A 24,068-nucleotide genomic window follows, 5' to 3' on the forward strand; every position below is an offset into this window, starting at 1 on the left:
AAAAAAGGGAAGAAATCATCACGGACCATCTGGAATCCAACCTATCGTGGAATGCTGGTAACATACAGGAGGTTCGATGCATCTGTGGAAAGAATGGACGAGTTCATGGTTTGGGTGGGGAGCCTTCCTCAGAACTGAAACACAAGAGCTGGACGGGGCTAACAATAGAATCAGAAAATAGGGAAATGGTGTTAGGGAAATTGATGGGACTGAAGGCCGATAAATCCCCAGGGCCTGATAATCTACATCCTAGGGTACTTAAGGAAGTGGCCCTAGAAATAGTAGATACATTGCTGATCATCTTCCAACATTCGATGGAATCTGGAACAGTACCCATGGATTGGAGGGTAGCTAATGTTACCCCACTATTCAAAAAGGGTGGTAGAGAGAAAACGAGGAATTACAGACCGGTAAGCCTGACATCGGTAGTGGGGAAAATGCTAGAGTCCATTATAAAAGATGTAATAGCAGAGCACTTGAAAAAAAGTGACCGGATCGGACAAAGTCAACATGGATTTACAAAAGGTAAATCGTGCTTGACTAATCTACTGGAATTTTTTGAGGATGTAACTAGTAAAATAGATAAGGGAGAACCAGTGGATGTGGTGTATTTGGACTTTCAGAAGGCTTTGGATAAGGTCCCGCATAAGAGATTAGCGTGTAAAGTTAAGGCACATGGGATTGGGGGCAAGGTATTGACTTGGATAGAGAACTGGTTGGCAGGCAGAAAGCAAAGAGTTGGAATAAACGGGTCTTTTTCCGAGTGGCAGGCAGTGACTAGTGGGGTACCACAGGGATCGGTCCTTGGACCCTACCTATTCACAATATATATTAATGATCTAGACAAGGGAACTAGAGGTAATATCTCCAAATTTGCAGATGACACAAAGCTGGGTGGGCGTGTGTGCTGTGAGGAGGATGCCGAGAAACTCCAGGATGATTTGGACAGGTTGGGTGATTGGGCAGAAGCATGGCAGATGCAATATAACGTGGATAAATGTGAGGTTATCCACTTTGGTGGCAAAAACAGGAAGGCAGATTATTATCTGAATGGCAATAGATTGGGAGAAGGGGAAATGCAACGAGACCTGGGCGTCCTTGTGCACCAGTCGTTGAAGGTAAGCATGCAGGTGCAGCAGGTGGTGAAGAAGGCAAATGGTATGTTGGCCTTCGTAGCGAGAGGGTTTGAGTACGGAACAAGGATGTCTTGCTGCAGTTGTACAGGGCCTTGGTGAGACCACATCTTGAGTATTGTGTGCAGTTTTGGTCACCTTATCTGAGGAAGGATGTTCTTGCCATGGAAGGAGTTCAGCGAAGATTCACCAGGCTGATACCTGGGGTGGCAGGGATGACGTATGAGGAGAGATTGGGTCGATTGGGCTTGTACTCACTGGAGTTTAGAAGAATGAGAGGGGATCTCATTGAAACTTATAAAATTCTGACAGGACTGGACAGACTAGATGCAGGAAGGATGTTCCCGATGGTCGGGGAGTCCAGAACCAGGGGTCACAGTCTAAGGATAAGGGGTAGGCCATTTAGGACAGAAATGAGGAGGAATTTCTTCACCTAGAGAGTGGTGAACCTGTGGAATTCACTACCACAGAAGGCAGTAGAGGCCAATACATTAAATATATTCAAGAAGGAGTTGGAAATATTTCTTAAGGCTAAAGGGATCAAGGGGTATGGGGAGAAAGCAGGGACAGGGTACTGAATTTGGATGATCAGCCATGATCACATTGAATGGTGGAGCAGGCTCGAGGGGCCGAATGGCCTACTCCTGCTCCTATCTTCTATTTTTCTATGTTTCTATAAACATATATAAAAAACACAAAGCAACAGAGAGGAACGCTGAGTGGAGTAGAGTCATTTACTGAGATGATCTGTCATATCGTGCCACTCACGTTTTCCTCTCTGTGTTTCTCTGTTCTTTTGTTTATTAATATATTAGAATTCCGCCCCTCCCCTCTATCTGATTGGATGGTTGTCCGCCACTTATAGTTCAGTTCTGAGGAAGACTCCACACCTGAAACGTTAACTCATCCATTCTTCCACAGATGCTGGACGACCTGCTGTGCATCTCTGGTTTTGATTTGGACATGAACTTTACTCCTGCTGTTCAATCCCTCGAGGGAAACTTCTGTATAAACACTGACTGATCAACAGAAGTAAACCATGTCAAACTCCAGAATAGGCATCTCTCCTCTCCTCACACTCCTCCAGCTAACATTCGCGCCACACAAGTGCCAGGCAATGACTATCTCTTAACAAGCGAGAGTCTAACCACCTCCCCTTGACATTCAATGGCATTACCATTGCCGAATCCCCCACTATCAACATCCTGGGGGTCACCATTCACCAGAAACTTAACTGGACCAGCCACATAAATACTGTGGCAACAAGAGCAGGTCAGAGGCTGGGTATTCTGCAGCTAGTGTCTCACCTCCTGACTCCCCAAAGCCTTTCCACCATCTACAAGGCACAAGTCAGGAGTGTGAAGGAATACTCTCCACTTGCTTGGATGAGTTGCAGCTCCAACAACACTCAAGAAGCTCGACACCATCCAGGACAAAGCAGCCCGCTTGATTGGCACCCCATCCACCACCTTAAACATTCACTCCCTCCACCACCGGCGTACCATGGCTGCAGTGTGTACCATCTACAAGATGCACTGCAGCAACTCGCCAAGGCTTCTTCGGCAGCACTTCCCAAACCCGTGATCTCTACCAGCTAGAAGGACAAGGGCAGCAGGCGCATGGGAACACCACCACCTCCAAGTTTCCCTTCAAGTCACACACCATCCTGACTTAGAAGTATATCGCCGATCCTTCATCGTCGCTGGGTCAAAATCCTGGAACTCCCTCCCTAACAGCACTGTGGGAGTGTAATGTATGTACCTTCAAGGGGAGAACTACTTTTTACAGCTCCTGTATACTGTAGTACCGGCAGTGACCACACCTGTATATAAACCCTGAGTAGTGATCTGTACAATTAGTTCTAGAGTAACCCTCATTCAGTAAACACCTGTTGAATCGTTCCCTGCAGTCTTGTTGTCTAATTATTGAAGGACACAACATCAAGATACACGGATCTAACATTGGCAACGAGCAGATTCGAACCTACCTGCAACTCTGCATCAGCTCCCAGGGATTCACTCCTGGAGAACAGTGGAAGAAGGCCGAGTCCAGAAGCACGGGCGTCGACCACGGGCAACCCCACAGTCATCCAGCGGAGATTTGAGCATCGCAGGGGAGGCTGTCGAGAGCCAGGCTTGGCTTCCCAATCACGGTGGGCCAGCGAAACGGGCTGGCAACAGGTACTGCGCAGACCCTTCCCGGACAGCGGCGGCTAGAGCCGACCGAGCGGCACAGAAAAAGGCCGAGCAGCGTCGACAGGGGAGAGAGAGAGGGCAGAGCGCACAGGGTGCAGCCGGTGTTCAGGACCAAGCGGCGTCAACGGGAGAGAGAGGCGAGAGAGGGCAGAGCGCAGCCGGTGTTCAAGCGCCGAGCAGCGTCAACGGGGGAGAGAGGCACGCAGGAAAATGCGCAGAGCGCAGCCGGTGTTCAAGGGCCGAGCAGCGTCAATGGGGGAGAGAGGCGAGCAGGAAAACGCGAGGCGCTGCCATTGCCACGAGGACCGCAGAGAGCGGCATTGGCAGCAGCGCAGGAGCAGCGCACGAAACCCACAGGGCATCGCCATTTGCCACGAGGACCACCGAGAGCGGCGTTGGCAGCAGCGCGGGAGACGCCATTTTAAGCCGCAGCGGGGAAGAAAGGAAAGCGCGGGAGACGCCATTTTAAGCCGCAGCGGGGAAGAAAGGAAAGCGTGGGAGACTCCATTTTAAGCCAGTCTAACCACACCCAAAAATGCCGAAGAGTGGCAGTATCACAGCGTTCGACAATGAAGTCGAAGATTGGACGACATATGTCGAACGCATAGAAGTATACTGCAAGGCGAATGAAGTGCCAGATGACAAGAAAGCGCTGGTATTGTTGAATTCAATGGGTGCAAAAACGTATGGCTTACTACGAAACCTAGTAACCCCAGAGAAGCCAGTAGAAAAGGATTTTGAAAACATAGTGTCAATCCTACAGGACCACTTAAACCCCACACCGCTGCTGATAGCAGAAAGATTTAAGTTTCACAAAAGGAACCAGCATAAAGATGAAAGTAATGCTGAGTATTTAACGGAACTGCGCAAGCTATCGAAACACTGCCAGTTTGGAACGGGACTAGCAGATACTTTAAGGGACAAGTTTGTGTGTGGACTTCAAAGTGAAGGAACCCAGAAACGGCTTCTATCAGAAAAGGATCTTACGCTGGACAAGGCTTTCAGCATTGCAGTATCACATGAAGCAGCAGCACGGGACGCGGCAGAAATACAATGGAGACCGCAAGAATATGGCACAAATGAAATGTCATACGGAACAGTGAAGTGCTATTGCTGCGGCAGAACAACACACGACCATAATGATTGCTGGTTCAAGGACAAAGTGTGCAGACAGTGTGGAAAAGTAGGACACATAGCAAGAGTCTGCAGGTCGGGAAAGAAAACCAGCAGCAAGAAATCTCCACAGGAGAAGTCCAAGAACGTGACGGAGAGTAGTTCAGATGAACAGAAAAGTGATACAGACTCCGGAAGCAAGGAGCTGGGTTGTCTGAAACTACATAATGTGATCAAAACGGAGGATCACCAAACTATCTGGGTCACGCTCAAGATAGCAGGAGTCCAAGTGAAAATGGAATTGGACACAGGATCAGCCCTAACAGTCATAAACCGAAGGGACTACAAGCGGCTATTCTCACATATACCCTTGAGAGATACAAAGATTGTCTTGAAGACGTACACGGGGCAAAAAGTCTACCCCAAAGGAAAAATAAGGGTGAACGTTATATATAACGGCAAGGAAACACCAAAAATGGACCTATATGTATTGCCAGATGGAGGACCACCACTACTAGGACGTGAATGGATCCGGAAGATACAGCTAGATTGGCATTCCATACAAGCACTGACTGTAGATGCCAAAAAGGATGACGACGTCACACCTGGACGACTGTCAAAAATGCTAACTGACGCACAAGAAGTGTTCCAGCAGGGACTCGGAACACTAAAAGGCATAACAGCGACGATCAAAATAGAGGAAAATGCAAGCCCAAAGATTTTTAAGGCCAGACCGGTACCTTATGTGATCCGCCCAGCCGTCGAAGCAGAGCTGGAAGGTTTGGAACGTTCAGGAGTACTGTCCAAAGTGGACTGGAGCGAGTGGGCTACACCCATCGTTCCTGTAATGAAGAGGTCGTTGAGTAATACGCCTGGGGAACCAAAGCAGGTTCGCATCTGTGGGGACTTTAAGGTGACAGTGAACCCAGTCCTTCACACTGTACAATATCCGCTTCCGCGGATTGAAGATATTTTCGCCTCGCTATCTGGAGGGAAATGCTTCACTAAGATTGATCTGGCCCAGGCGTACCTGCAAATGGAGGTAGAAGAAGCCTCGAAACAGAACCTCACGATCAACACTCATAAAGGTCTCTACCAATACAACCGGCTGGTGTTCGGGGTAGCATCAGCTCCGGCTATTTGGCAAAGGGCAATGGGACAAGTCCTGCAAGGGATTCCAGGGACCCAGTGTTATTTGGACGACATCCTGGTCACGGGCGAAAATGACAGTGCTCACTAGATTGAAGGAATATGGGCTCCGAGCTAATCGCCACAAATGCGAGTTTTTCCAGAAGCAGATCTCATATTGTGGCCACGTTATTGATAAAGAGGGGTTACATAAGTCCCCTGAAAAGATTGAGGCAGTAGTCAAGGCTCCAGCACCGGAAAATGTGTCACAACTGAGGTCGTTCCTCGGGCTGGTGAACTACTACCATAAGTTCTTTAACCGAAGGTTGAGATCTCATCTGGATTTGCTCAGACCAAATGTACGAAGAGATGTTTAGAGTAAGCAATTCCAGCACATCAATGAGAAGCCGACAAGGAGCTTCAATATAGGGCAACCAGTCTTGGCCCGCGACTACCGAACAGAGAAATGGCAACCAGGAACGATATGCACACGGCAGGGCCACTAATGTACACAGTGGATGTTGGGGAGAACATTGTGAGACGCCATGCTGACCAGATCCTACAGTCACAGGAACGAGTCAACCCCATGTCTCGGCCATACATACCTGGTGAGGAACCCGATGTACAGGTCGCATCTACCTCAGAAACAATAGCATTGGAAGCTGATGAATCAACTGACGACAGGGTGTTAGAATTGCCTCCGCACCAAGAGCGAGACACTCGGGAAAGGCGTTATCCAGAAAGAATCAGGAAGCCTCCCCAAAGACTGAATTTATAAATAGACTATTTTCAGTTAATGTTGCATGTTAAAAGTGTTAATTGTAATTAGTTTGATACTTAATTGTTAAATGAGTGTTATGGTACTGTTAATCTAAAAGGGGAGGAATTGTAATGTATGTACCTTTAAGGGGAGAACTACTTTTTACAGCTCCTGTATACTGTAGTACCGGCAGTGACCACACCTGTATATAAACCCTGAGTAGTGATCTGTACAGTTAGTTCTAGAGTAACCCTCATTCAGTAAACACCTGTTGAATCGTTCCCTGCAGTCTTGTTGTCTAATTATTGAAGGACACAACATCAAGATACACGGATCTAACAGGGAGGACCTTCACCACACGGACTGCAGCGGTTCAAGAAGGCGGCTCACCACCACCTTCTCAAGGGCAATTAGGGATGTGCAATAAATGCTGGCCTTGCCAGCGACGCCCACATCCCATAAAAATGAGTTTAAAAAAGCCACCTTTGGCATTTAACACTGACCAGATTTTCTTCCACGCACATCCCCACCTTTGCTGGAAGCTCAGGAATCGCGGTCTGCCCATGGAGTGTTTGATAGCTGGAATTCCTCTTCTGTAACTTCAAATCACATTTCCAGCCAGATATTTACATCCTTCTCATTTTGCAACAGGTTAATCGATGCGTCAGTAACGGCTTTTGCTGGGAGTCTCTTCCTCATGTCTGACATTGTCTAGTTTCTAGTCTCGGTTGAGCTTTGTTCATTTGAAAGCCACCGATCTTCTTTTCCTCTTCACAGGGCAGCACATTGATGATCCGTTGTTCATAAACCCACATCCTCTCATTCTGTAGCACATCACAGTAAAACATTCACCAGCTGCATTCTATTCTGGTAAAACCACCTGTCCCATCACATCATAACCCGTTTTATCTCCCAGATGAGAAGTTAACTGAGGCTCTCTCAGGTGGATGTAAAAGATCCCATTACACGATTCAAAGAAGAGCAGGGGAGTTCCCTCCGGTGTCCTGACCAACATTTATCCCTCAAACAACATCACTAAAAATCAGATTATCTGCTTTTTATCACATTGCTGTTTGTGGGAGCTTGCTGTGCACAAATTGGCTGCTGCGATTTCCATATTACAACAGTAACTACACTTCAAAAAGTACTTCATTGGCTGTAAAGCACTTTGGAACATCCTTAGGTTGTGAAAGGCGCTATAGAAATGCAAGTCTTTCTTTCTATATTTCTTATTTTTTACTAATGCTTTCTCTTGGTGTGATGCAAGACCGGACATCAAAAGGTAATGAGCCTGATGGAGGCAGTAATAAAGAAATGGAGAGAAGGTAAAGTGAGTCGTGATTAGAAAGATCATTGTGAAAAGGTGAAAGCCACGTTACAAAGAATGAAAGAGAGTTTCACCAGTGGCTCAGTGAATCAGCAGACTCTGAGACGTTCACATCAGGTTCAGTCCCTGGTCTGTGTCGATCACTACTGGAGACACTGAGGATCCTACAATTAGCCTCACTGTTTCCGGTCCAGCCATGGTTACTCACCTGATCACTATCAAGTGACACCTCTTAGAAAGTGCATGTTTGTGATTTGTGGAGGTGACAGAACTTGGCCCAGGCTCAATGCTCTCCATCAGACACACACACACACTCACATACACACACACTCACACTCGCTCGCACTTCCTCACTCACACTCACTCACACTCGCACTCTCGCACTTCCTCGCTCACACTCGCACTTCCTCACTCACACTCGCACTTCCTCACTCACACTCACTCATACTCACACTCTCGCACTTCCTCACTCACACTTGCACTCTCGCACTTCCTCACTCACACTCGCTCACACTCGCACTCTCGCACTTCCTCACTCACACTTGCTCACACTCACTGCCTCACACTTCCTCACTCACACTTGCTCACACTCACACTCTCGCACTTGCACGTCCTCACTCACACTCGCTCACACTCGCACTCTCGCACTTCCTCACTCACACTTGCTCACACTCACTGCCTCGCACTTCCTCACTCACACTTGCTCACACTCACACTCTCGCACTTCCTCGCTCACACTCGCACGTCCTCACTCACACTCACTCACACTCGCACTCTCACAATTCCTAACTCACACTTGCTCACACTCGCACTCTCGCACTTCCTCGCTCGCACTTGCTCACACTCGCTGCCTCGCACTTCCTCACTCACACTCGCTCACACTTGCACTCTCACACTTCCTCGCTCACACTCACTCACATACACACACACTCGCTCGCACTTCCTCACTCACACTCGCTCACACTCGCACTTCCTCGCTCACAATCCCTCACACCCACACACTCGCACTTCCTCACTCACACTTGCTCACACTCACTGCCTCGCACTTCCTCACTCACACTCGCTCACACTTGCACTCTCGCACTTCCTCGCTCGCACTCACTCACACTCGCACTCGCTTGCACTTCCTCACTCACACGCGCATTCTCGCACTTCCTCGCTCACTCACTCACACTTGCACTCTCGCACTTCCTCACTCACACTCGCACTCTCGCACTTCCTCACTCACACTCGCTCACACGCACTCGCACTCACTTGCACGCTCGCACTTCCTCGCTCACACTCGCACTCTCGCACTTCCTTGCTCACACTCACACTCGCTTGCACGTCCTCACTCACACTCGCATTCTCGCACTTCCTCGCTCACACTCACTCACTCACACTCGCACTTCCTCACTCACACTTGCACTCTCGCACTTCCTCACTCACACTCGCTCACACTCACACTCTCGTACTTTTTCACTCACACTCACTCACTCACACTTGCACTTCCTCGCTCACACTTGCACTCTCGCACTTCCTCACTCACACTCGCTCACGCTCACTCACTCACACTCGCATTCTCGCACTTCCTCACTCACATTCACTCACACTTCCTTTGCTCACACTTGCACTCTCGCACTTCCTCACTCACACTCGCTCACACTCACTCACTCACTTGCACTCTTGCACTTCCTCACTCACACTCGCTCACACTCACTCACACTTGCACTCTCGCACTTCCTCACTCACACTCACTCACTCACACTCACTTACACTCGCACTTCCTTGCTCACACTTGCACTCTCGCACTTCCTCACTCACACTCACTCACACTCACTCACACTCGCATTCTCACAATTCCTCGCTCACACTCACGCACTCACACTCGCACTTCCTCGCGCACACTTGCACCCTCGCACTTCCTCACTCACCCTCGCACTTCCTCACTCACACTCGCTCACACTCACTCACACTCGCACTCTCGCACTTCCTCACTCACACTCGCTCACACTCACTCACTCACACTCACTCACTCACTCTCGCTCATAATTGAATAGCCTGTCTACACTCCTTAATTTGGTTCTTCATCATAGAATGGCCTTTTGGTCTGGGTACCAAAGCCATGGAGATAAACCCCAGCATCATCCATTATCTTTAGGAGAGGAAGAAAGAAGATCAGGAGGAAGAAATTAAACAAGGCTGCCAACTGGTTATAGATTGTTGCACAATCTCATTCCTAAAGATTCGAGCACATAAAACACGCTGACATATCAGGGCAGCACTGAGGGAGTGATGTGCTGTTGGAGGTTCCGTCTTTCGGATGAAATGTTCAGCTGAGGCCCTGTCTACTCTCTTGTGGAGATACAAGGGCCTAGAAATTCAGTATAGCCACGTTTGGGGCGCTACAGCCGGGCGTTCGCTAAATTTTGCGCCCGGCGCAACTTAGCGCCACCTTCGCCAATATTCAGTTGCATCGCCCCAAGAGGTTGCTGCTGCGCTAAAGCAGGCGATGCACGGCTATCATTAGGCGCTAAGCCGGCGATCCGGGGCGCTAACACCGAGGGCGGGCGCAGCGCAGGTGCGGCGAGTTGCTGATTGAAGGCAGACACGCTGGCGTCGGTCAGCTCTTAAAGGGGGAGGGTGGAATTGTTTGGCTGCCATGCCCTGCACACTGCAGCCCTGAAGCAAGGCCTGACCATTGCTGGTTCATCAGTTCTACGCCCAGGACCATGGAGAAGGCTGCTATTCTTCCAAATCCCATTGCACGCTCTTGCTGCTTGTCCAAGGTCATGGGGAAAGAGATGTACTGACGTCTCCTTCTGAAAAGGGCATTGGTCAACTGGCGGATGCAGCAATGTACCGCGAACTGGGAGATGTTGGCAATGTCCCCAGTAGCGGATTGGAAGGAGCCGGTGGCATAGAAGTTGAGAGCCACCGTCACCTTCACTGCCACTGACAGAGACATCCTGCTCCTCAGCTGTGGCTGCAGATCTCTGTGAAGCAGGTGGCAGATCTAAGTGACCACCTCCCTTCTGAATCGCAGCCTCCGAACACACTGCTCCTCAGACATGTTCAGATATGAGAACTGCTGGCGGTATACCCTGGGTGGGTAAGGCCTCCTGTGCCGACGCCTGTTGGCCCTTCTCCGCCTGGCCATGACTGGCACTCTCTCACGGCGTCTCTGAGCCCTTTGAATGCAATGCAGTAAGCCAACGTTTCCACCCATTGCAGCCCCCATTATATGTGGCGACTCAAGGCTATGGCACTGAAAGTGAAATCCAAGTGCAAAGCTCTGGCCTGAAGCCAGAAGTACCTGTGCGAGCGCTGAGTCAAAGCAGAAAGCTCTCTGCCTTTGTCTCTCTCCAAATATCCGTTTCTCACACAGAAGGATTGGCACAAAATGGCAGCCACTTATAATGCAGGAGGAGTCCCCTTTAAATAGCACCCCCCGCGCCCCGCAGCGACTGGGAACCATTCCCCTCTACCAGTCGCTGGGGGCGCCAGGCGCAAAGAAGGGCGGCGCCACTGAATTTCCGGTTCGGGGCGCACAAAGGGCATTGCACCATGAAATGACGTCAGGATCTGCGCGCGCAGCTGAGCCCTTGCAAAGGTTTTGCACCGCCGCTAAATCTTAACTGAATTTCGCGAGAGGCGCAGATCGCGCCGCGTTCGGGCGCTAGCCGCTTAGCGCCCCACTTCTCCTCCTCTTAAGGCGCTAGCAGCTGGCGCAAACAACTGAATTTCTAGGCCAAGATCCCATGGCACTAGTCGAAGAAGAGCAGGGAACTCTCCAATTGTCCTGGCCGACATTTATCCCTCAACCACCACCACAATAGACTTTTTGGTCATTTATCTCATTACTCTTTGTGGGACCTTGCTGTGCACAGATTAGTTGCCATGTTTCCGACATTACAACAGTGACTACACTTCAAAGGGAGTTCATTGGTTATAAAGCACTCTGGGACGTCCTGAGGACATGAAAGGTGCTGTAGAAATGTAAATTCTCTCTTTAGGGAGCATTCTGATGACCATAAACTCATCAAGCATCATTCTCACCATCTAGGACATCATCAGAACCTCACGATTAGGGTCCTATAACATGGATTTGGATCTTGCTCTGCAGGAAGGCGCAGCGTGGGTGCACTGAAGCTGGCCACCTCTGCTATCAAGCTTTCTCCTTTCGCAAAGGCAAGTTTTGTAGGAAATGATTTGTTACAGAGGAACAAGAGGCCGTTCAGCCCCTCGAGCCTGTTACACAGGAACAGGAGGAGGCCATTCAACCCCTCGAGCCTGTTACACAGGAACAGGAGGCCATTCAGCCCCTCGAGCCTGTTACACAGGAACAGGAGGAGGCCGTTCAGCCCCTCGAGCCTGTTACACAGGAACAGGAGGAGGCCATTCAACCCCTCGAGCCTGTTACACAGGAACAGGAGGAGGCCATTCAGCCCCTAGAGCCTGTTACACTGGAACAGGAGGAGGCCATTCAGCCCCTTGAGCCTGTTACACTGGAACAGGAGGAGGCCATTCAGCCCCTCGAGCCTGTTACACAGGAACAGGAGGAGGCCATTCAGCCCCTAGAGCCTGTTACACTGGAACAGGAGGAGGCCATTCAGCCCCTCGAGCCTGTTACACAGGAACAGGAGGAGGCCATTCAGCCCCTCGAGCCTGTTACACAGGAACAGGAGGAGGCCATTCAGCCCCTCGAGCCTGTTACACAGGAACAGGAGGAGGCCATTCAGCCCCTAGAGCCTGTTACACAGGAACAGGAGGAGGCCATTCAGCCCCTAGAGCCTGTTACACTGGAACAGGAGGAGGCCATTCAGCCCCTCGAGCCTGTTACACAGGAACAGGAGGAGGCCATTCAGCCCCTCGAGCCTGTTACACAGGAACAGGAGGAGGCCATTCAGCCCCTCGAGCCTGTTACACAGGAACAGGAGGAGGCCGTTCAGCCCCTCGAGCCTGTTACACAGGAACAGGAGGAGGCCATTCAGCCCCACGAGCCTGTTACACAGGAACAGGAGGAGGCCGTTCAGCCCCTCGAGCCTGTTACACAGGAACAGGAGGAGGCCATTCAGCCCCTCGAGCCTGTTTCACTGGAACAGGAGGAGGCCATTCAGCCCCTCCAGCCTGTTACACAGGAACAGGAGGAGGCCATTCAGCCCCTCGAGCCTGTTCTGCCATTCCATTAGATCAAGGGTGTTTCTCAACACTAATTAACCCACCTCTGCTCCATATCCCAAATAAAAATCTATCGATCTCGGTCTTGAGCGCTCCAATTGACCCCCGGCATCCACAGCCTTTTGCGGAGAGAGTTCCAGATTTCCACTCCCCTTTGTGTGAAGAAGTGCTTCCTGACATCACCCCTGAACGGCCTGGCTCTAATTTTAAGGTTCTGCCCCCCTGTTCTGGACTCCCTCCACCAGAGGAAATAATTTCTCTCTACCGAACCTATTATTATTTTAAACACCTCGATTAGATCAACACTTAATCTTTTAAACTCAAGGGAAAACAACCCAGGTTATTGTTAAAATCTACCAGAAATAAGTATGTTCACTATCTCTACAAAATTTGATATAAATCTGCAGTACTCAGCCAGTAAGCCACCCTCGCTGTGGTAAACGCTGATCTCCACAGCAAAACAAACCACTTGCCCTCACCATTAGAGTTCCCCAGAGACCTGACACACTCTGCCGTGGTCACTGACCAAAGTTAGAATCAAATACTTGCAACAACAACTTGTATTTATATAGCGCCTTTAACGTAGTAAAATGTCCTAAGTTGCTTCACAGGAGCGATTATCAAACAAAATTTGACCCCGAGCCACATAAGCAGATATTAGGGCAGGGTCAAAGAGGTAGATTTTAAGGAGCGTCTTAAAGGAGGAGAGAGGGGTAGAGAGGCGGAGAGGTTTAGGGAGGGAATTCCAGAGCTCAGGGCCAAGGCAGCTGAAGGCACGGCCACCAATGGAGGAGCGATTAAGACCGGGATGCTCAAGAGGCCAGAGTTGGAGGAGCGCAGAGATCGCGGAGGGTTGTAGGGCTGGAGGAGGTTACAGAGATAAGGAGGGGCAAAATAATTAGTGCTCAACAGGTTACACCACTTCAAAAAATGTCTTCTTAATAAGTGTAACTTGCTTCTCCCACTCATCAGAGTCTGCCCGCCTGTGGGCATTTAAGCTCATTGGCGTTTTGAATGGACTTTTGTGCATATTTCTGATCAGTTTCTCACTTCACTTGTAACTCTCTTAAAGCTGGCATTGGTGCAAAAATTAGACAGATTTGGGGGAGTGGTGGGAATAGGTAACAACCTGTACTCGCTGACCTACATTGCCTCCCGGTCCAACAATGCCTCAATTTTAAAATCCTCATCCTAGTTTTCAAATCCCTCCATGGCCTCGCCCCTCCCTATCTCTGTAATCTCTTCCAGCCCCACAACACCCCCGAGATATCTGCGCTCCTCCAATTCTGACCACTTGCGCATCCCTGATTATAATCGCTCCACCATTGGCGGCCGTGCCTTCAGCCGCCTGGGCCCCAAGCTCTGGAATTCCCACCCTAAACCTCTCCGTCTCTCTCTCCTCCTTTAAGACGCTCCGTAAAACCTCCTTCTCTGAACAAGCGTTTGGTCACCTGTCCTGATATCTCCTCCTGTGACTCAGTGTCAAACATATATTGGTCTTGTGAAGCACCCGGGGACGTTTTGCTGCATTAAATGCGCTATATAAATGTAAGTTGCTGTTGCCGTTGTCTCCCACGGGAGTGGCAGCGTCACAGAGCATGGCAAGCTAACCGTAACCTCTGCCCAGCAGCGCTGGTTAATCAGAGAACTTTCACCAAAACATTGTCAGTTTTTCTAAAGTGACCACCTCCCACAGACTCGCTCTCCGAAAAGTCCCAACGCTGTCACATCGCGTGTACCAAACACAGACTTCAGCCCAAAAAAAACAATTTTTCTTTTCTTAAACCAGTTTTGTTTCCTTGCCCCACCTCTTTGAAAACACGCACCCCTCCGAGCAATAAAATGGATCTTGCTCTTTGTTCTTTGCATTCTTTTGACTAAAAGTCTAACTCAGGTTAAGCGCTTGCCCTTGGCATCTATACATTCCTAACCCTGGAGGCAAAGCAGGCAGGGCCGGTGCAGTACAGAACAGACCACTTCCTGATTCAAAGCCTTCGCTCAATGTTCAAGTATTGACCAGCTGTTGAGTGAGTGAGCACCTGGATTCAGCCCTTAATATAAACATAATTTCACCACAAACCGTGGCCCTCCTAGTTTACCTTTGTTCTAGAATTTTACTCACCAAGATTCCCAACGGCTCCTTGACATAAGCTCAAGGCTGCAGGTGAACACTGTCACAGAGGAACCCTTAACAGAAAAAAAAAGCTGCCTGTCACAGAACACCACGCCCCTCAAGAACCACCAGCTACTTCCTGGTACTTTGAGACTCCCTTACCTTAAAGCTCTTAAAAGAAGCTCAGCCTCTGAAGGCATGTTTTGGAGCCAGTTCCTCGTCCTCAGACAATGTGTAACACAACCAAAATATGCAGCCTTCATTTTCGTGATGGACAACGCCCCAAAGTCATTGTGTAGTTCACGTGGGTGAATAAGTATTCGGTGTTTCTCTGGAATTCGCAGCCAAGGGATATGTTTTTTTAAGTTTAAGCTGATAAGGACCTCATGCTGAGACTTACATCTGAAAGCAGTATTTTGGAGAGGGTGGAAGTGACTCAAAAAAATCACGTAGAACATTTTGAAACAAGATAGGGTAGGGGAGCAAGCAAAATTTACATTGGGAATTGTTACTGAGAGGTGTGTCAATTCCTGTATGGAATGCATCCCAGGAAACTGAAAGAAGCAGTGGCTTTGGCCACAATCTTTCTATCCTCATTGGATACAGGAGTGCCGGAGGACAGGAGATTTGCTAAGTTTTTTTTTATATTCGTTCATGGGATGTGGGTGTCGCTGGCAAGGCCATCATTTATTGCCCATCCCTAGTTGCCCTTGAGCAGGTGGTGGTGAGCCGCCTTCTTGAACCGCTGCAGTCCGTGTGGTGAAGGTGCTCCCACAGTGCTGTTAGGGAGGGAGTTCCAGGATTTTGGCCCAGCGACGATGAAGGAACGGCCGATATACTTCCAAGTCAGGATGGTGTGTGACTTGGAGGGGAACTTGGAGGTGGTGGTGTTCCCATGCGCCTGCTGCCCTTGTCCTTCTAGCTGGTAGAGGTCGCAGGTTTGGGAGGTGCTGCCGAAGAAGCCTTGGCGAGTTGCTGCAGTGCATCTTGTAGATGGTCCACACTGCAGTCACGGTACACCGGTGGTGGTGGGAGTGAATGTTTAAGGTGGTGGATGGGGTGCCAATCAAGCGGGCAGCTTTTTCTTGGATGGTGTCGAGCTTCTTGAGTGTTGTTGGAGCTGCACTCATTCAGGCAAGTGGAGAGTATTCCATCACACTCCTGACTTGTACCGTGTAGATGGTGGAAAGGCTTTAGGGAGTCAGGAGGTGAGACACTCGCTGCAGAATACCCAGCCTCTGACCTGCTCTTGTTGCCACAGTATTTATGTGGCTGGTCCAGTTAAGTTTCTGGTCAATGGTGACCCTAGGATATTGATAGTGGGGGATTCGACGATGGTAATGCCGTTGAATGTCAAGCGGCAGTGGTTAGATGCTTGCTTTTTGGAGATAGTCATTGCCTGGCACTTGTGTGGCATGAATGATACCTGCCACTTATCAGCCCAAGCCTGAACGTCATCCAGGTCTTGCTGCATGTGGGCATGGACTGCTTCATTATCTGTGGAGTTGTGAATGGCACTGAACACTGTGCAGTCATTAGCGAACATCCCATTTCTGACCTTATGACGGAGGGAAACTCATTGATGAAGCAGCTGAAGATGGTTGGGCCTAGGGCACTGCCCTGAGGAACTCCTGCAGCAATGTCCTAGGGCTGAGATGATTGACCTTCAACCACCACAACCATCTTCCTTTGTGCTAGGTATGACTCCAGCCTGTGGAGCGTTTTCCCTCTGATTCCCATTGACTTCAGTTTTACTAGGGCTCCTTGATGCCACACTCAGTCAAATGCTGCCTTGATGTCAAGGGCAGTCACTTTCACTTCACCTCTGGAATTCAGCTCCTTTGTCCATGTTTGGACCAAGGCTGTAATGAGGTCGGGAGTCGAGTGGTCCTGGCAGAACCCAAACTGGGCATCAGTGAGTAGGTTATTGGTGAGTAAGTGCCGCTTGATAGCACTGTCGACGACACCTTCCATCACTTTGCTGATGATTGAGAGTAGACTGATGGGGCGCTAATTGGCCTGATTGGATTTGTCCTGCTTTTTGTGGACAGGACATACTTGGTCAGTTTTCCACATTATTGGACAGATGCCAGTGTTGTAGCTGTACTGGAACAGCTTGGCTCGAGGCACGGCTAGTTCTGGAGCACAAGTCTTCAGCACGATAGCTAGGATGTTGTCAGGGCCCATAGCCTTTGCTGTATCCAGTGCGCCCAGCCGTTTCTTGATACCACGTGGAGTGAATCGAATTGGCTGAAGACTGGCTTCAGGAGGAGGCCGATATGGATCATCCACTCAACACTTCTGGCTGAATATGGTTGCAAACGCTTCAGCTTTGTCTTTTGCACTCACGTGCTGGGCTCCACCATCATTGAGGATGGGGATATTCAGGGAACCTCCTCCTCCCGTTAGTTTTTAATGGTCCACCACCATTCACGACTGGATGTGGCAGGACTGCACAGCTTTGATCTAATCCATTGATTGTGGGATCACTTAGCTCTGTCTATATCATGCTGCTTTCGCTGTTTAGCATGCATGTAGTCCTGTGTTGCAGCTTCCCCAGGTTGGCACCTCATTTTTAGGTATGCCTGGCGCTGCTCCTGGCATGCTCTTCTACGCTCCTTATTGAACCAGGGTTGGTCCCCTGGCTTGATGGTAATGGTAGAGTGAGGGATATGCCGGGCCATGAGGTTACAGATTGTGGTGGAATCCAATTCTTCTGCTGCGGATGGCCCACAGCACCTCATGGATGCCCAGTTTTGAGCTGCTAGATCTGATCTGAATCTATCCCATTTAGCACGGTGATAGTGCCACACAACACGATGGAGTGTGCCCTCAGTGTGAAGATGGGACTTCGTCTCCACAATGACTCTGCGGTGGTCACTGCTACCAATACTGTCATGGACAGATGCATCTACGACAGGTAGATTGGTGAGGACGATGTCAAGTATTCTCTCACCATCTGTCGCAGGCCCAGACTGGCAGTTATGTCTTTCAGGACTCAGTCAGCTCAGTGCTACCGAGCCACTCTTGGTGATGGACATTGAAGTCCCCACCCAGAGTACATTCTGTGCCCTTGCTACTCTCGGTGCTTCTTCCAAGTGGTGTTTAACATGGAGGAGTACTGATTCATCAGCTGAGGGAGGGTGGTAGGTGGTAATCAGCAGGAGGTTTCCTTACCCATGCTTGACCTGAAGTCCTGAGACTTCATGGGGTCCGGAGTCAATGTTGAGGACTCCCAGGAGCACTCCTTCCCGACTGTATACCACTGTGCCGCCACCCCTGGTGGGTCTGTCCTGCCGGTGGGTCAGGCCATACCCAGGGATGGTGATGGAGGAGTTTGGGACATTGGTTGAAAGGTATGATTCTGTGGGTATGACTATGTCAGGCTGTTGCTTGACTAGTCTGTGGGACAGCTCTCCCAATTTTGGCACAAGTCCCCAGATGTTGGTGTAGAGGACTTTGCAGGGTTGACTGGGCTGGGTGTGCCGTTGTCGTGTCCGTTGCCGGTGCCGAGGTCGATGCCGGGTGGTCCGTCTGGTTTCATTCTTATTGTTTTTCATAGTGGTTTCTTGTAGCGGTTTGTTACAACTGAGTGACTTGCTGGGCCATTTCAGAGAGCAGTTAAGAGTCAACCACATTGCTGTGGGTCTGGAGTCACATATAGGCCAGACCAGGTAAGGACGGCAGATTTCCTTCCCTAAAGGACATTAGTGAACCAGATGGGTTTTACAACAATCCGATAGTTTCATGGTCACCATTACTGAGACTAGCTTTTTACTCCAGATTTATTTAATTAACTGAATTTAAATTCCCCAGCTGCCGTGGTGGGATTTGAATTCCTGTTTCTAGATCATTAGTCCAGGCCTCTAGATTACTAGTCCAGTAACAGTACCACTATTCAAGAAAGGGGAGAGGGATAAACCAGGAAACTACAAGCCAGTCAGCCTAACATCGGTGGTGGGGAAGTTATTGGAAACCATTATCAGGGACAAAATAAACTTTCATTTGGAAAGGCATGGGTTAATCAAGAGCCAGCATGGATTTCTTAAAGTTAAATCGTGTCTGGCGAACTTGATTGAATTCTTTGACGAGGTAACAGAGAAGGTTGATCAAGGTAGTGCAGTAGATGTTGTATATATGGACTTTCAGAAGAATAGACATAGACATAGACATAGAAGATAGGAGCAGGAGTAGGCCATTCGGCCCCTCGAGCCTGCTCCACCATTCAATGAGATCATGGCTGATCATCCAAATTCAGTACCCTGTCCCTGCCTTCTCTCCATATCCCTTGATCCCTTTAGCCTTAAGAAATATATCTAACTTAAGAAATATATCTAACGACATTCGACAAATTCGACAAAGTGCCACACAGCAGGCTGATTAAGAAGTTGGAAGCCCATGGAATTAAGGGACAAGTGGGGGTATGGATACTTGGCTCAGTGACAGGAAGCGAAGGGTGGCAGTGGACGAAGGTTTCTCAGACTGGAAGGTGGTTTGCAGTGATGTTCTCCGAGAGTCAGTTTTGGGTCCCTTACTCTTTGCAATTTTTATAAATGACCTAGACTCGGGTGTAGGGAGCAGTATTATAAAGTTTGCAGATGGTACGAAACTTGGCAAAGTATTAGATCATGGTGAGGATAGTTATAGGATTCAGGTTGACATAGACAGAATGGTGAAATGGGCAGAAACATGGCCGATGGAATTCAATGAGGAGAAGCATGAAGTGATGCACTTTGGGAGGACTATGAATGACTCTCTATTGAAAAGTGTAGATGAGCAGAGACACATTGGTGTCCATATACACAAATCCTTAAAGGTGGTAGGACAAGTTGATAAGGTGGTTTAAAAAGCATTTGGGTTACTTGTTTTTTAAAATTCATTCCTGGGATGTGGGCATCTCTGGCAAGGCCAGCATTTATTGCCCATCCCTAATTGCCCTTGAGAAGGTGGTGGTGAGCCGCCTTCTTGAACCGCTGCAGTCCGTGTGGTGAAGGTACTCCCACAGTGCTGTTAGGGAGGGAGTTCCAGGATTTTGACCCAGCGATGATGAAGGATCGGCCGATATATTTCCAAGTCAGGATGCTGTGTGACTTGGAGGGGAACTTGGAGGTGGTGGTGTTTCCATGCACCTGCTGCCCTTGTCCTTCTAGGTGGAAGAGGTCACGGGTTTGGGAGCTGCTGTCGAAGAAGCCTTGGCGAGTTATAGATGGTCCACACTGCAGCCACGGTACGCCGGTGGTGGAGGGAGTAAATGGTTAAGGTGGTGGATGGGGTGCCAATCAAGTGGGCTGCTTTGTCCTGGATGGTGTCGAGCTTCTTGAGTGTTGTTGGAGCTGCACTAATCCAGGCAGGTGGAGAGTATTCCATCACACTCCTTACTTGTGCCTTGTAGATGTTGGAAAGGCTTTGGGGAGTCTGGAGGTGAGACACTCGCTGCAGAATACCCAGGCTCTCACCTGCTCTTGTAGCCACAGTATTTACGTGGCTAGTCCAGTTAAGTTTCTGGTCAATGGTGACCCCCAGGATGTTGCTGGTGAGGGATTTGGCGATGGTAATGCCATTCAATGTCAGGGGGCGGTGGTTAGACTCTCTCTTGTTGAAGATAGTCATTGCCTGGTACTTGTGTGGCGTGAATGTTATTTGCCACTTATCAGTCCAAGCCTGAATGCCGTCCAGATCTTGCTGCATGCGGGCACAGACTGCTTCATTATCTGTGGAGTTGCAAATGGAACTGAACACTGCAATCATCAGCGAACATCCCCGCTTCTGACCGTATGATGGAGGGAAATTCATTGATGAAACAGCCGAAGATGGTTGGGCCTAGGACACTGCCCTGAGGAACTCCTGCAGCAATGTCCTGGGCTGAGATGATTGGCCTCCAACAACCACAACCATCTTCCTTTGTGCTAGGTATGACTCCAGCCAGTAGAGAGTTTTCCCCCTAATTCCCATTGACTTCAGTTTTACTGGAGCTCCTTGATGCCACGCTCGGTCAAATGCTGCCTTGATGTCCAGGGCAGTCACTCTCACCTCACCTCTGGAATTCAGCTCTTTTGTCCATGTTTGGACCAAGGCTGTAATGAGGTCAGGAGCCGAGTGGTCTTGGCAGTACCCAAACTGAGCATCAGTAAGCAGGTTATTGCTGATTCTTTATATACTTCTTTGTAGTGGTTTGTTAAAACTGAGTGTCTCGCTGGGCCATTTCAGAGGGCAGTTAAGAGTCAACCACATTGCTGTGGGTCTGGAGTCACATATAGATTCTAGAACAGTCCCAGCGAATTGGAAGGTAGCAAATGTAACCCTGCTATTCAAGAAAGGAGGGAGAGAGAAAACAGGGAACTACAGGCCAGTTAGTCTGACATCAGTCGTTGGGAAAATGCTGGAATCCATTGTTAAGGAAGTGGTAACAAGGCACTTAGAAAATCATATGATAAGGCAGCGTCAACATGGTTTTGTGAAAGGAAAATCATGTTTAACAAATTTATTAGAGTTTTTTGAGGATGCAACTAGCAGGGTAGATAAAGGGGAACCAGTGGATGTAGTTTATTTGGATTTCCAAAAGGCAATCAATAAGGTGCCACATAAAAGGTTGCTATGCAAGATTAGGGCTCATGAGGTTGGGGGTAATATATTAGCATGGATTGAGGATTGGTTACCGGTCAGAAAACAGAGAGTAGGAATAAACTGTTGATTTTCCGGTTGGCAAGCTGTAACTAGTGGGGTGCCGCGAGGATCAGTTTTTGGGCCCCAGCTTTTTATAATCTATATTTGTAATGTATTATCACATGGTTTGGAACATGGTTTGGTATGAGCATGCTCAGTTCACTCTGGCCTAGTAAACAAGCACATGGACGAACAACTCCTCTTGTCTCTGTCCTTCATTTGTTCTACCCACAGATATTACATTTTGGTGATGAGGATGGGATTCCAAAGCCAGTTTTAGGGATCATGGAAGGACTGTTTTCAACCTTCGAGTGGGCAAGTTTAAGGTGAATTTGTGACACCTAAACTGAATTTGTTGCGATGTTTTACCGTTAATGCTGATGCAGAATCATCTGTGCTTCGCCTTCGCGTGTATGTACACACAGCAACAGCGGCGCTGATTCTCACAGGTACACAGGGAGCGGCTGAGTCTCTGTTCATGTGATCAGGACAGTCATGGCCACACCTACAGGATTTATCGGAAGCCTCGGCCTGTATCACCGAGCTCGCGAACCATTCAGTTCTTACATTGAATGGATGGAGATGATTTTTAAGGCCAATAACATTATTGAGACTAAAGGTGCTGAGGAGAATGTTCAAGCTCAAAATAAAGTAATTCGTGAACGGAAAAAAGCAATTTTTCTAACGGAGATCGGTCCAGATGTCTATGGAACTTTGACAAACCTACTCACACCAGGGAAAGCGAAGGATGCATCATTTGAAGACATTGTCGAGAAACTCGAGGACCATTTCGACCCAAAGCCGATAGAAATAGCAGAGAGCTACAAGTTTGGTACCAGTAACCAAAAACAAAGTGAAACCATCAGTGAGTACATTGTAGCTCTTAAAAACCTGTCTTTGCATTGTAACTTCGACACATTGTTGGGTCGTGCTTTGTGAGATAAGTTTGTGTGTGGACTGGTGGATGAGTGCATGCAGTCCAAGTTACTGAACACTCTGAACCTAACGTTTGACACAGCATGCAAAATTGCCCTATCTATGGAGATGGCGTCTAAGAATGCGAGGGAGCTCTGTCCAACTCAAGTGACTGGGGCAGCTGAGGTCTACAGTCACAAAGCCATCGCCAAACCTAAAGGTGTGAGAACAAGTCAAAAGCATGTCAGTGGGAGCAGTTCAGTGAATTGTTATCGCTGCGATGGAAATCACTCACCACAGTCCTGCCAATACAGAAATGTGAAGTGTTTTCACTGCCAGAAGCAAGGCCATATTTCAACAGCTTGCAGAACTAGATCAAAAGCAGGAAGTAAGAACCATTCTAGTGGCAATGCAAAGCAGCGACAACAAAAGGGAGGAGTTCACAATATTGAAGTGAACACACCTGATGTTGAAGAACTAGGTATCTACAGTATTTATACCACTAACGGCAATTGCTAGCAGTCGTCAGAAAGACTTCCATACAAAGCTTTTGATCAGCGAGCAATATAATTGATGTGTATCAATACGGTGGTGGACTGCTCTATCGTGAGTAAGGGCACAAATGAGAATAACTTTAATCAAATACCACTGACAAAGAGTACCGTAGAGTTAAAAACCTACTCCAGAGAAACCCTAGAGACATGTGGACAAATGGAATGTACAGTTCAACACAATGGCCAGTCAGTAAAGCTGCCTATTGTAGCGAGCTACAACAACAGGCCAACCCTCAAGGGCAAAGACTGGTTGAGAAAGTTAAAACTAGACTGGAAAAACATCTTCAGTGTAGATGCATTGACACAACTCTGTACAAGTATAAAAGCATGTTCTCAGACAGTTATGAGGACATCACTGGGTATGACACACATATCCGCATCAAGTCTAACGCGAAGCCTGTCTATTGTAAGGCAAGGCCGGTCCCCTATGCGTTGAAGTCAGGTGGAGGAAGAGCTAGAGAACTGAGAGAGAACGGAGTGCTAGTAAAAACTGACAGTGAATGGGCTACCCAGATTGTGGTAGTGCCCAAAGCAGACAGAACTGTACGCTTGTGCGGTGACTACAAAGTTACTATCAACCAAGCAGTTAACGATGAGCAGTACCCGTTACCAACATCACAAGATTTGTATGCAGCACTCTCAGGGTCAAAGGTTATCTCCAAGCTTGACCTGTCGCACGCTTACGTTCAGCTGAATGTTGACAAAGAGAGTCAACAGTATCTCACCATCAGCACACACAAGGGACTGTACTCACACACCAAGCTGCCGTATGGTGTAAAATCCTCCCCCAAAATCTTCCAGGCTACGATGGATAAGATTTTGCAAGGAATTCCAAATTGCTAATGCAATCAAGATGATGTGCTGATCGCAACAAGCAGCGAGGAAGAAAATCTAGAAGTGTTAGATTTAGTGCTTCAAAGGTTGTATGCCCACAATGTCAAATTGAAAAGGAGCAAATGTGCTTTTGTGCAGCCCGAGGTTGTACCTTGGTCTGAAAGTTGATGCAA

General features: G+C 48.7%; 1 protein-coding gene across 1 annotated transcript in view; it reads right to left on the minus strand.

The window, feature by feature from the left end:
- LOC147120823 (protein-tyrosine kinase 2-beta-like) overlaps window positions 1–15,038 on the minus strand; it is a 389,336-nt gene extending 374,298 nt beyond the window's left edge. The window contains exon 1 of the mRNA XM_085978989.1: window positions 14,939–15,038. The gene's annotated coding sequence lies outside the window, so the exon portion shown is untranslated. The remainder of the gene's footprint in view (window positions 1–14,938) is intronic.
- Window positions 15,039–24,068: the final 9,030 nt, after the last annotated feature.

This window comes from Somniosus microcephalus, chromosome 3, assembly GCF_052327205.1.
Source record: "Somniosus microcephalus isolate GS21.2 chromosome 3, FLI_Smic_1.0, whole genome shotgun sequence".
NCBI lineage: Eukaryota > Metazoa > Chordata > Chondrichthyes > Squaliformes > Somniosidae > Somniosus > Somniosus microcephalus.